The sequence below is a fragment of the Chiloscyllium plagiosum genome, chromosome 36 (genome assembly GCF_004010195.1).
Source record: "Chiloscyllium plagiosum isolate BGI_BamShark_2017 chromosome 36, ASM401019v2, whole genome shotgun sequence".
NCBI lineage: Eukaryota > Metazoa > Chordata > Chondrichthyes > Orectolobiformes > Hemiscylliidae > Chiloscyllium > Chiloscyllium plagiosum.
In genome coordinates, this window is record NC_057745.1 from 3,279,649 (window position 1) to 3,293,117 (window position 13,469).

Genomic DNA, 13,469 nt, shown 5'->3' on the forward strand with positions numbered 1-13,469 from the left:
TTTATTCCTGATGAAGGGCTTTTGCCCGAAACGGCGATTTCGCTGCTCGTTGGATGCTGCCTGAACTGCTGTGCTCTTCCAGCACCACTAATCCAGAATCTGGTTTCCAGCATCTGCAGTCATTGTTTTTACCTCGAAATCCAAAGCAGCCTTTCAGCCAGGCTCAGCTCCCTCACCGTGAAGTGGGTGGAAGTTTCCATGTGAAAAGTAAAATTGATGTTTTCTGGAAGATAGAAGAAAGGAGCAGGGCTAATTAGAGAGCTGTTTCAAACAAGGGCAACAATGGGCCACATTGCATATTGGTGTTCAGTATGATTTTATGATAATAAAGGATTCTTTTTAAACCTGCTAATTATTAAAACTCAATGGGTACTCAAACCCCAATTGGTGTCACTGTGTGCGCTTTATCTGTTTCTGATTCCACGGTTAATTGTCCTCTGCCTCCCACATTAGCTTGTTATAAAATCACTCAGGAGTTTACGTTGTTGACCCCGTACATATAATGGAAGCTGCAATAATTCACAGGGCAACTTCTGTTAGTCATTAACAGGAAGTGTTCTTCAGTTGGTGCTTTTGGAGCAAAGCAGGCTAAGCTAGAAAAATTAATAAGACTTTGATGTGTGTGCATTAGAGACCCCTTTGTTTTATTTTATTACAAGGCATGTGTGGTCTGGCAGATGCAAGGTTGAAAAAATAATTACATTTCCACGGAGGAATCATCAGCCAAAGCTACTGGCATCATCTGACCACATAGTAGTCTGTAAATAGATAAATTAGAAACAGGAGAAGTTTTACAGTCAGGAAGAGGCCATTCAGCCCATCAAGACTGTTCAATAATTCAGTTAAATCATAGGTGTACAGTACCTCAACTCCATTCACCACCTTTGTTCCATATCCTACCATACCTTTAACAAAAATCTATTGACTTTAGTGTTAAAATTTTCAATTGATATTGAAATATATAATCTATTAGAATCCCTACAGTGTAGAAGCAGATATTTGGCCCATCAGGTCTACACCACCCCTCTGAAGAGTATTTCACCCTGTAACTCTGCATTGCTAATGGACAATCCACCGAATGTGCAGATCTTTGGACTATGGGAGGAAACCAATGCAGATATGGGGAGAATATGAAACCTCCATGCAGCCAGTCACCCAAGACTGGAATTGAACCCAAGTCCTTGGTACTGTAAGGCAGCAGTGGTACCCACTGAGCTACTGTGCTGCCCTTGATTGTAGGAAAGAATTTCAGTTTTCCACTCTGCTCTGCGTAAAAGAATGTGCTTTCTGATTTAATCCCGAAAGGCCTAGCTCTACTTTGCAAGGTTCCGCCTCTAACATTCTTGATTCTCCCACCAGGAGAAATTATTTCTCTTTATTAATAAATGATTTCATCATTCTGCAAAGTTGGATCACACCTCATTTTCTGAAACTCAAAGCAATGACCACAACATTTACGGAATCCATCCACATCATTTAATTATTTAAGCCCTGCTGGCATTGTGTGAATCTTTGCCATGCCTTGCCCAAGTTCTCTAAATACACTTCCTAAGGTGTGGTGCTCAACTCTGATGGGTTCTGACTAAGATTCTACAAATGAAGCAATATATCCTCCTTCTATACACCAACCCTCATAAGATCAAGGCCACCTTTTTGATTATTTTATGTAGTTAATTGTTAATGTTTGTACATTTGGACCTTTAAGTTCCTTTAGGCCTTCACACTCTCACTATTGTTATGACCAAGTCAAGGGGGGATAAGTCAGTTCCTCACTTTTCAACAACCTTGGCAATCTATAACAAAGATTTAATCATCATTTTAGCTCCCAGCTTTACCTCAGTACAAGTAACATGTAGCTAACCAGGTCAACAGAAATAATACAAGGTTTTCTTGAGTAAAAGAGAGAGAAATGTTATTACTTATTAATCCCAAGAATATTAATAAAAATGTGACATCAATCATTCATGCACATGCACACACTAACAAGCACAAATACAAAGTTCAAAAAGGCATCATGTCAAATACAAAGGGACAATAGACTGGTTTAGTTTAACCTCTGTACTGGGGAAGATGTTTGAGTCTATTATCAAGGAAGAAACAGCAAGGCATCTGGGATAGAAACTGTCCTGTTGGGCAGATACAGCGTGGGTTCATCCAGGGCAGGTCATGTTTAACAAACCTTTGGAATTCCATGAAGACATAGAACATGGAGCATTACAGCGCAGTACAGGCCCTTCGGCCCTCAATGTTGCACTGACCTGTGAAACCAATCTGAAGCCCATCTAACCCACACTGATCCATTATCATCCATATGTTTATCCAATGACCATTTAAATGACCTTAAAGTTGGCGAGTCCAGTACTGTTGCTGGCAGTGCATTCTCTGAGTAAAGAAACTTCCTCTGACATTTGTCCAATATCTATCACCCCTCAATTTGAAGCTATGTCACCTCATGCTAGCCATCATTATCTGAGGAAAAAGGCTCTCACTATCCATCCAATCTAACCCTCTGATTATCTTATATGTCTCATTAAGTCACCGCTCAACTTTCTTCTCTCTAATGAAAACAGCCTCAAGTCCCTCAGCCTTTCCTCATAAGACCTTCCCTCCATAGCAGGCATTACCCTAGTAGGGTCAGCATGGTGGCTCAGTGGTTAGCACTGCTGCCTTGGGTGGGCCCTTCACATTCACCAATTGACTTGGGTGGGTTTTGCAGACACACTTAATTCTATTAAAATGAATTGGAATGTGTGATAGTACATATTGGGATAGCCATCTTTGGTTATAATCTCTAGTCACAGTGGCATGGGCAGCACAGTGGCTCAATGGTTAGCACTGTTGCCTCATAGCGCCAGGGATCAGGGTTCAACTTCAGCCTTGGGCGACTGTCTGTGTGGAGTTTGCACATTCTCTCTGTGTCTGTGTGAGTTTCCTCTGGGTGCTCCAGTTTCCTCCCACAATCAAAACATGTGCAGGTTAGGTGAATTGGCTGTACTAAATTGTCCATAGCATATAGGGTAGGGGAATGGGTCTTAGTGGGTTATTCTTTGGAGGTCCCATGTGGACTTGTTGGGTTGAAGGGGCATGTTTCCACACTGTAGGGATTCTGAACCCTTTCCAAAGTTTCCACATCCTTCCCATAACGTGGTCACCTGAACTCGATACGATCTTCCAAGTGTGGCTGCACTAGAGTTTTGCGCACAACTCCAATATGACCTCATGGCTCTGAAATGGAATCCCTCTACCAATAAAAGCTAACACGCCATATGCCTTCTTCACAACCCTATCAACCTGGGTGGCAACTTTCAGGGATGTATGTACATGGACACCGAAATCTCTCTGCTCATCTACACTACCAAGAATTCTACCAGTAGCCCAGTACCCTGTAATCTGCATTCCTGTTGCTCCTTCCAAAGTAAATCATCTCACACTTTTCTGCATTAAACTCCATTTCCCACCTCTCAGCCCAGCTCTGCAGCTTATCTATGTCCCTCTATAACCTACAACTTCCTTTGGCACTATCCACAATTCCACCGACTTTAGTGTCATCAGCAAATTTACTAACCCATCCTTCTACACTCTCATCCAGGTCATTTAGAAAAATGACAAATAGCGGTGGCCCCAATCCAGATCCTTGCGGTACACCATTAGTAACTGAAATCCAGGATGAACATTTTCCATCAACCACCACCCTCTGTCTTCTTTCAGCTAGCCAATTTCTGATCCAAACCACCCTAAATCCCATGCCTCGATTTTCAACCTACCATGGGGAACCTTATCAAACATCTTACTGAAATCCATATACACTACATCAACTGCTTTACCGTCATCCACCTGTCTGGTCGCCTTCTCAAAGAACTCAATAAGGTTTGTGAGGCTTCACTCACCCTTCACAAAACCGCGTTGACTATCCCTAATCAACTTATTCCTTTCTAGATGATTATAAATCATATCTCTTATAACCTTTCCTAACACTTTACCCACAAACAAGGTAAGGCTCACTAGTCTATAATTACCAGGGTTGTCCCTACTCCCCTCCTTGATCAAGGGAACATTTGCTGTCCTCCGATCTTCTGGCACTATTCCTGTAGACTATGACGACATAAAGATCAAAGTCAAAGGCTCTGCAATCTCCTCCCTGGCTTCCCAGAGAATCCTAGGATAAATTCTATCCAGCCCACGGGACTTATGTTTCACACTTTCCAGAATTGCTAACTTCTCCTCCTTGTGTACCTCAATCCCATCTAGTATAGTCTAGTATCTCAGTATTCTCCTCATCAACATTGTCTTTTTCCAGGGTGAATACTGATGAAAAATATTCATGTAGCACTTCCCCATCTCCTCAGGCTCCACGCACAAGTTCCCATTACTGTTCTTGATTGGCCCTAGTCTTACTCTAGTCATTCTTTTATTCCTGACAGACCTATAGAAAGCTTTAGGGCTTTCCTTGATCCTGCCTGCAACAATTTCTCATGTCCACTCCTGGCTCTTCTTAGCTCTGTCTTTAGAGCTTCCTGACTAACTTATAACTCTCATGTGCCTTAACTGAGCCTTCACATCTCATCCTTACATAAGCCTTCTTCTTCCTCTTGACAAGAGATTCAAGTTGTTCCTTGAATAAACTCTACATTTCAATTGTACCCATCCCCTGCAGTTTCCTTCCCCATCCTATGCACCCTAAATCTTGCCTAATCACATCATAATTGGTCTGATTCAACTAATGGTCTGAACACTGTACACATTGGACAAAAACGGACTCATTTAAATTACTCAAAATACACTATTTCCAGTCAATATTTGGAAAGTTAAAGACCCTCATAACAATTACCCTGGTCTGATTCAACTAATGGTCTGAACACTGTACACATTGGACAAAAACGGACTCATCTAAATTACTCAAAATACACTATTTCCAGTCAATATTTGGAAAGTTAAAGACTCTCATAACAATTACCCTGTAACTCTCGCTCCTATCCAGAATCATCTTTGCTCTCCTTTCCACTACATCTCTGGAAGTATTCGGAGGCCTATACAAAACTCCCAACAGGGTGACCTCTCCTTTCCTGTTTCTAACCTCAACCCATACTACCTCAGTAGATGAGTCCTCAAACATCCTTTCTGCTACATAATACTGTCCCTGACCAACTATGCCACACCTCCCCCTCTTTTACCACCTTCCATGTTCTTAAGGAAACATCTAAACCCCGGAACCTGCAACAACCATTCCATGTCTCCAAAATGGCCACAACATCAAAGTCCCAGACATTACGAGCAAGTTAGACAACGGAGACCCAGTGGATGTGGTGTACCTAGATTTCCAAAAGGCCTTTGATAAGGTGCTGCACAAGAGGCTGCTGCATATGATAAAGATGCATGGCATTGGGGTAAAGTATTAGCATTGATAGAGGTTTGGTTAACTAACAGGAAGCAAAGAGTGGGGGTAACTGAATGCTATTCTGGCTGGCAATCAGCAACTCATGGTTTGCTTCAGGGATCAGTATTGGGTCCGTAATTATTCACGATTTATGTAGACGATTTGGAGTTGGGGACCACGTGTAGTATGTCAATGTTTGCGGATGACACTAAGATGAGTGGCAGAGCAAAGTGTGTAGAGGACTGTGAAACTCTGCAAAGGGACATAGATACATTAAGTGAGTGGGTAAAGGTCTGGCAGATGGAATACAATGTTAATAAATGTGAAATAATCCATTTTGCTTGGAGTAACAGTAAAAAGGATTATTACTTGAATGATAAAAATTTGCAGCATGCTGCAATGCAGAGGGACCTGGGTGTCCTTGTACATGAATCACAGAGGGTTGGTCTGCAGGTACAACAGGTAATTTGGAAGGCAAATGGAATTTTGTCCTTCATTGCTTAAGAGATTGAGTTTAAAAGCAGGGAGGTTATGTTGCAGCTGCACAGGGTGCTGGTGAGGTCAGACCTGGAGTACTGCGTGCAGTTTTGGTCTCCTTACTTGAGAAATGATGTACTTTCCCTGGAGGGGTTGAAGAGGAGGTTCACCAGATTGATTCCAGAGTTGATGGGGTTGGCTTATGAGGAGAGACTGAGCGGACTGGGATTATAGTCATTGGAATTTAAAAGAATAAAGGGGGGGGTGTTATGGATACATATAAAATTATGAAGGGAATAGATAAGATAGAAGCAGGAAGGATGTTTGAACTGGCAGGTGAAACTAGGTCAAGAGGGCGTAGCCTTAAAATTTGGGGGAGCAGATTTAGGACTGAATTGAGAAGGAACTTCTTCACCCAGAGGGTTGTAAGTCTGTGGAATTCCCTGCCCAGTGATGTAGTTGATGCTACTTCAGCAAATGTTTTTAAAGCTCAGGTAGATTTTTAAAAAAATAAAAGAATTAAGGGATACGATGAGAGGGTGGGTAAGTGGAGCTGAGTCCATGAAAAGATCAGCCATGATCTTATTGGATGGCAGAGTCTGCTCCTGGTTCTTATGTTCTTCATGTTCTTCATGAACAATAGGTAGTTTTAGTTGGTCTGGAGGTGTAAGATATTAACCGGAGACCATGGTCAGTTAGCAGTGTCCTGGATCAGCAGCAACCAGGAGGATTGAAGATATATTTGAGGTCCCATTGTTTGGAAATCACTCCAATTTGAGTTGACAGGTGTTACTTTGATCTTTCTGAGCAAAAACACAGAGAGAAAACTTCTTCCAATTTAGCTTTTACAACTTTATCTCCAATGGGAATATGCTTAAAACACAGTATTCCATGCCTGAGGTCATTGTTTCAAAGTAAGACAATTTTAGATGAATCTTTTATCTCCAATGTGTGAAACTTATCACATCGGTGTAAATAAATCTAGGATATGAAGTCTTTTTAGTAACTTTTGATAAAGCATTAAATTCAGTTCAGAATATTTTATTTATGCCACATTGGTTTCCTGGAACTCAGCCAATTTATTGTCATTGTGGCTATTTTGAAGTCGGTGTATTTCGTTGTTGAAGTAACTGCACAGTGGTTGGTATCCCATCACCAAGTCACTCTTCATTTCCTTGTGCACATTTCCATGGCTGGGGCCAGCAGCTCAGAGTCAATCCTCAACTGAAGAGATTCTAAATTCTTTGTTTGTATTGGTTAGCCAGGGCTTTCCTGATTGGGCCAGGCTAACAACCTCAATCAATGTAGTCAACCAGGTCAACCTGGTTCCAATCACTGCCTTTGTAAACCAATTTCCGTTCATGAAAGGCCCAGGTATTGAAATCCAATAATGGATATTGATAATTGATCGCCCATATTTTGCCACTCGTAAAATGATGATTATTGTGCTTTTGTGAGACATATCACATCTTTCCAACAACCTAACTCTTTGCCAATGAACTGTATAGGCCTATCGTCTGATCTCACTATCACTACCGATTTCAAACATCCCATCAAGCTGACAGTATTAATTTGTTCCTTGAACCAATTAAGTCTGGCAACTTAAATAAGTCAAAGAACAGTGGGCACTGAACATCTGACACAAAGCAAAAACACAGAAATTGCTGGAGAAACTCAGCAGGTCTGGTTGCATCTGTGGGGAACAAAACTATGATAACATGTTGAGTTCAGTGACCCTTCTTCAGAACTCAAGTCTGGCAACTTCTTCCTGAATTCTGTAACCCTTGGGTTGCCTTGTTACTGTTAACTGTTGTATCATGCAGTCAGTGTAGGAGTTATCAAGTTCAATTGTAGGGTTTTGCTAGTTTTAATTTGTTTGCAGTAATGTGTACTTATTGTAATGTCTAGTTTGATGTTCTACTCGAGACATTCAGGTAACTTATATATAATGTAGCTAGCTATTGAATACTGGGTAATAAACCTACTCCATTCAACAAAACCCAACCTTCATTCTGCTGAAGACTTTGAGTGGTCATCCTTCGCCGAGCTATAGCAGTAACTCAGACTAATACCAACAGAAGGATTGACAGCAGTGAACCTACCCGAACTATATCAGATGGTTTTAGGGAACATGGCCACTATGTGTGTCACGCAGGCTGAACTGATATCTACTTTTGCCAACATTCAGGCAGTGAGCTCTACCCACCCAGTTCCCTTGTTAATCATTAGTTGGAAATTATAATTAATAACGAGGAAAATTTACAGCTGGCCTCAGAAAATAACGAGACAACTTGCTTTATATCCCATCGTTCCTCTAATTTTTATTCGGCTTATTCTTGGTAAATGCTGCATCAGTGCCAAGGCCAATGTGCTAGCTAAACCTATTCAATCTGGTTTACATGTGACTCCAGTTCCACACAATGTGCCTGACTCTGTACTGCCTTCAGGTTAATGACAGATGGATGTATATTATGGGATTAAATTGGCTGTTCATACTCCTAGAGGTAACTGAGGAAGAAAAAGATTAACTGAATGGACTGAACAACACCTTAAATTGGAAGGGCAAATCTTAAGTTGCTTTTGAGTGGCCATTGTTTCTGAATTTATTTACATGAAACGTAGAAAATAGGAGCAGGAGTAGGCCATTCAGCCCATCAAACCTGCTCCACCATTCCACATGATCAAGAATTTAGAATCTATCTCAGTGCCATATCCCTGCTCCCTCCCCATGCCCCTTGGCACCTCTACTCCCTGGAATGTATCTATTTTTTTCTTTAATACATTGACAGATGGAGCCTGCTCAGCCTTTTGCATGGTAGACAGTTCCACAGATTCACCACCCTCCAAATGAAGACATTTCTCCACATTTCAGTCTGCAATGGCCTCCTGTGGATCCTCAGTCCATGATCCTCTTGCTCTGACAATCCCCCTGCCCCTCCTGCACCCATCCACCTCAGGGCAAACATCATCCCTGTGTCCAGTCTGCCCAGCCCCCTCAAAAGTGTATCTATTTCGACAAGGTCCCCCTCACTCCTCCAAACCCCCATGAATACAGACTCAGTTGAAGCAAGCTCTCCTCGTGCGATAGGCCAACAGTTCTCAACCTTCCTTAAAATTGCTGCTAGTTCCTGAAGATTGTGAACGCAGGCTAGTCCATCACACATGCCAACCTTCCATCCATTGACTCTACACTTCTTAGGAAGGCAACCAACATCATCAAAGATGTAACAATAGTAAATCAAATAGCATAGCCTTTATTGGTTCATGTACTCAATGAGTATAGTGAAAACTTACACATTGACAATTGGAGTGCCAATACAAAAGTACCTAGGCACAGCTACTTTAGTAACAAGATTTTAGATAATACAGAAATAAAATGTCCAGCCTTACTGAATAAACGTTCAGTACAGCTAGCTTCCAGTCTGCACCGGACCCTGCCTCCACACTGCACCAGCCACACACCACACCGGGATGCCACTGCAGGAAGCCAGAAGATCCCAATGGCAATGTTGGGAGGCCTGTATTGGAGGAGGTCATTGTGCCAGGCTTGGAGACCACTGCAAGAGGCCAGGAGGTCACCGCGCTAACACTGGGAGGTCACCATGCTTTCAATGGGAGGTCGCCAAGCTGACGCCGGGAGGTCATTACACTGATGCCCGGAGATCGCCAAACTAATGCTGGGAGGTCACCACACTGACACCGGGAGGCTACCACACTAACACTGGGAGGTCCCCCATGCTAACGCGAGGAGGTCAACACACTAACACCAGGAGGTCTCCACGCTAACACCAGGAGGTCACCATGCTAACGCTGGGAGGTCACCACACTAACACTGGGAGGTCACCGTGCTAATGCTAGGAGGTCACCATGCTAACGCTAGGAGGACACCATACTAACACTCGGAGGTCATCACACTAACACCGTCAGGTCACTACACTAATGCTGGGAGGTCACCACATTAATGCTAGGAGGTCACCGTACTAATACCGGGAGGTCACCATGCTAACGACAAAAGGTCATCACACTGACACTGGGAGGTCACCACACTAACACTGGAAGGTCACTGTGCTAATGGCAGGAGGTCATCACACTAACACTAGGAGGTCACCACACTAACACTGGGAGGCCACCACACTAATGCCAGAAGATCACCACGCTAACATCTGGAAGTCACCACACTAACAACAGGAGGTCACCACACTAACACTGGGAGGTCACTACACTAACACTGGGAGGTCACCAGCTAACACCGGGAGGTCACCACACTAATGACCGGGAAGTCACCACACTGACACTGGAAGGTCACCACACTAATGCTGAAAGTTTATCACACTAACACCAGGAGGTTACCACACTAATGACGGGAGGCCACCACACTAATGACAGGAGGTTAATACGCTAATGACGGGAGGTCACCACACTAATGATAGGAGATTACCACACTAATGATGGGAGGTCACCACACTAATCCCGGGGGGGGGGGGGGGGGGGTCACCATGCTTATGGTGGGAGGTCACCACACTAATGACGGGAGGTCACCACGTTAACACTGGGGGGTCATCATGCTAATGCTAGGACGTCATCACACGATAGAAGGTCTCCACATAACACCGACAGGTCACTGCACTAGCACCGGGAGGTCACCACACTAATGGCAGGAGGTCATCACACTGACACTGGGAGGTCACCACACTAACACCGGTAGGTCACCATGCTAATGGCAGGAGGTCATCACAGTGACATTAGGAAGTCACCACATTAATACTGGGAGGTCACCACGCCAACATTGGGAGGTTACCACACTAACGCTGAGGGGTCACCACACTAATGCCGGGAGGTCACCACACTGACACTAGAAAATCACCACATTAACACTGGGAGGTAACCACACTAATACCAGGAGGTCACCACACTAACGCTGGGAGGTCACCACACTAACGCTGGGAGGTCACTACGCTAATGATGGGAGGTCACCACACTAATACTGGGAGGTCACCACACTGACACTGGGTGGTCACCACACTAACGACAGGAGGTCACCACACTAATGCCGGGAGGTCACCACACTAACGATAGGAGGTTACCACACTCACCTTAGGAGGTCACCACACTAATGCTGGGAGGTCACCACACTAACGACAGGAGGTCACCACACTAATGACAGGATGTCACCATACTAATGACGGGAGGTCACTACACTAATGATGGGAGGTCACCACACTAACACTAGGAGGTCACCACACTACCGATGGGAGGTCACTACACTAACGACAGGAGGTCACCACATTAATGATGGGAGGTCACCACACTAACAATGGGAGATCACCACACTAACAATGGGCGGTTACCACACTAATGACAGGAGGTCACCACACTAACGATGGGAGGTCACCACACTAACGATGGGAGGTCACCACACTAACAATGGGAGGTCACTACGCTAATGCTGGGAGGTTACCACACAAACACCAGGAGGTCACCACACTAATGCTGGGAGGTCACCACACTAACACCAGGAGGTCACCACACTAACAATGGGAGGTCACCACACTGAAACTAGGAGGTCATCATGCTGACACTGGGTGGTTGCTGTAGGAGGCCAGGAGTCATTGCAATCAAATGATTGCAGAGTTTATTTTTACAATACAGCCTATCTCACACCTGATTAGCTTCCATCTTGGATCATATGATTGTTAAGAGGCTTCTATTGAAGCACCCTGCTCATGATACAGGTGTTAAGTTATACACCTTTCCTCTCTGATCTCCTGATTTTTCTCCTTCCTTTGGCTTTATTAAGAGGGGCACAGTGTACGAGAGAAATGAGGTGATGTTGAACTTGTACAAGACACCTGTTAGATCACTGATGGAGTACTGTGTATAGTTCTGGGCACCACATTATAGGAAGGATGTGAATACACTGGAGAGAGTGCAGAAGCGATTTACAAGAATGATTCCAGGGATGAGGAGTATCAGTGATGAGGATGGATTGAAGAAGTTGGGTCTGTTCTCCTTGGAAAGTAGACCGAGACGAGATCTGACAGAGGATATCCAACCTGAATGGATTGGATACAGTAGAGATGGAGAAACTATTCCCACTCATCAAAGGATCAAGAGTGAGAGAGGCTGAGGTTTAAAGTGTGAGAAGATATGAGAGTAAGCTTTTGAACATAACAAGAGGTTAGGGTCTGGTATGCATTGCCAGGAAGTGTGTGGAGGCACAACTTAATTCAAGAGGGTATTGGATGATTTTATAAACAGAAACAATGTTCAGGGTTATGGGGAAATGGGCAGGAGAATGGCACTAAGTCGTCATGCTCATTGGGAGAGCTAGTGAGAGACAATGGGCTAAACAGTCTCCATTTACACCATAACAATTCTGTGTTGAAACAACTTGCAGCTCCTCTATCCATTCGGAGCATTTACTTACAAAGAATGTAATTTCAAGTTAAACATAGACTTCCTCTCCAACTGCTTATGATCCTGTTTGCTACTAACTTGCACTGGTGTGTCGGGCACTCGGCACCATACCTTATGGAAGACACAGTGATCTCCCTGGGCAGTGCAGAGTAGGTTTAATAAAATAATAACCATGGCTCAAGAGTTAATTTATGAGGAGAGTTTATACAAAATGAGATTGAATCTTCCAAATTATTTCATTGATTGAATTTAATCTTTGAGATATTAAGAGGATCAGGCATGGGCAAAGAGGAATGCAGGAAGAACATTCTCTTCCTCCAGGAGAGAAACTCTTTATTTGTTCATGGAATGTGGGGTGGCTGACCAAGATGTTGTCCATCCTTAATTTTACCGAGCAGCTAAGAGTCTATCACATTGCTGTAGGCCAGGCTGGGTAAGGACAGCACATTTTCCAATTGATATTCCAGAACCAGATTGGATTTTATTAACAATTAATTCAAACATTTTTAATAATTCAAGAATTTTATTGAGCTCCATATTCAAATTCTACCAGGTGCCAGATTGTCGGATTTGAAATCTTGTCAGATCAGCCGTGATCCTATTGAACTCCTGTTCCAATCTTATACTTTAGTCTGGATTAAAAATCTTGCAACAATTACAGCACCACCTCCTCTGCCAAATGCTTCTTTACCCAAAGTGTGATCGGAGTTTGGAACTCTCTTCTGCAGAAGGCAATTGATGTCGAATCAATTATTGACTTTAAGACTGAGATTGATAGATTGAGGGACATGGACAGAGGCAGGTATGTGGATATAAGTCACAGATCAGCCATGATCTCAATAAATGCTGGAATAGGATTGATGGGCTGAAATAGCCTCTGTCCCTACGGCCACCATTCAGGAGTTAAAATCTCGCCGCATTCTGAGTAAGGGCATGCAGGGGTCTGATATCACTGAAGATCCATGGGTTAAATCATGGCTGGTACAGGCAGGTGGCCAAGAATCACACAATTACCGAATTGTTAGACCATGGAGGAGGCTAAAAGGTAAAAACAATGACTGCAGATGCTGGAAACCAGATTCTGGATCAGTGGTGCTGGAAGAGCACAGCAATTCAGGCAGCATCCGAGGACAGGCAAAATCGACGTTTCGGGCAAAAGCCCTTCATCAGGAATAAAGGCAGAGAGCCGGAAGCGTGGAGA